Source organism: Aplysia californica, unplaced genomic scaffold (genome assembly GCF_000002075.1).
Source record: "Aplysia californica isolate F4 #8 unplaced genomic scaffold, AplCal3.0 scaffold00124, whole genome shotgun sequence".
In the NCBI taxonomy this organism is placed as follows: Eukaryota; Metazoa; Mollusca; class Gastropoda; order Aplysiida; family Aplysiidae; genus Aplysia; species Aplysia californica.
Genome location: NW_004797394.1, coordinates 588,665 through 590,079, shown reverse-complemented (window position 1 = coordinate 590,079; position 1,415 = coordinate 588,665). Strand labels below are relative to the sequence as shown.

The following is a 1,415-nucleotide window of genomic DNA, read 5'->3' as shown; positions in this document are numbered from 1 at the left end:
CCAAAAAAAAAAGACATCGACACCACATATCTTTGAAATACATGTAGGTGGATGGTACGAAAATGTTAGCTTTTTAAAGTAGGCGAAAGTATGCGCTTACAATTACAACGTTAACAGACACTGATTTAAGGACTCCCCTGGTCACTTGGTCACTCACTTTTGCCCGCTCTGCCCAAGCCTCACTGCCCGGACACTCACGAAGTCTTGGTCGCACGTGACGTTCATCTGGTCCAAGTCCAGTTTGATCTGGCTGCCTTGAGGAGCCTGCGGTGGTTGAGGTATTGATGTAGAGTGAGGAAGATAGATATAATATAGACACTGAAGTGAGGAAGGTGGTGGTGGTTGAGGTATTGCTGTAGATTGAGGGAGATAGATAGGGATTGTGGTACGGGGTGGTGTGGGTGTGGTTGAACTATTGTTGGAGAGTGAGGAAGATAGATGAGGGCTGTGGTATACAGGACGGTGTGTGTGTGGGGGGGAGGGGGGGTGTTAGGCTGAAACAGCACCTGGACATGGATGGCTGGTGCCTCTATAAATAAATCATTGATGGTCAAGGGGTGTGTGTTGAGTTATTGCTGTAGGGGGAGATGGATGTAGACTGGCATATGGGGCGGTCTTTGGGGGCGGGTGAGGGTGGGAATGAGTTATTATTGTAGAGTGAGGAAGATAGACGTTGAGACTGTGGTATACGGGACTGTCTGGGGTAGTCGAGGTTTTGTTGTAGAGAGAGAGGGAGATAGACAGAGACTGGAATATGAGGTGGTCTATGGTGATTATACGACGGTCTGGGAGGGGGGGGGGTTGAAATATTGTTGTAGAGTGATGGAGATAGATAGAGGCTGAGGAATACGGGATGGTATGGAGTGAAGAAGGTGGAAGTTGTGATGATGTTGCATGGTAGAAGGGGGGAGGGGCGGTTGTGGCCGTGGTGGTGGTTGTCATGGTGGTGTTGGTGGTGGTAGCAGTGCTTGTGATGGTGGTGTAGTGATGCTGGTGGCTGTGGTTATGGAAGTGGTATTGGTTATGGTTGTGGTTGTGGCTGCAGTGGATCTGGTAGTGGTGCTGGAATAGTGGTGGTAGTGGTAGTGGTGGTGGTTGTGATAGTGGTTGTTGTAGTGCTTGCGGTGATTGTGATACTGCTGCTGCTGCTCATGCTGTTGTTGCTGTGATGATGATGATGATGATGATGATGATGATAATGATGATGATGATGATGATGATGATGATGATGATGATGATGATGATGATGAAGAGGAGGAGGAGGAGGGCCAATGCGGAGAGGGAACAAAAGACCGAGGTACACGAAAATCGAATTTGGGTCTCTTGAAAGAGACAGCGAAGCGCCTAACTCCTACACCACAGACGCCAGCTGACGGGGTTGATTTATTAAAAATAGATAAATATAATATATAGTT

At 47.9% G+C, this 1,415-nt stretch overlaps 1 protein-coding gene across 1 annotated transcript in view; it reads right to left on the bottom strand.

Annotated features, from left to right (window-relative positions):
- Nucleotides 1-1,415, bottom strand: part of LOC101848513 — a gene marked incomplete in the record, with an annotated part of 83,813 nt that overhangs the window by 23,768 nt on the left and 58,630 nt on the right.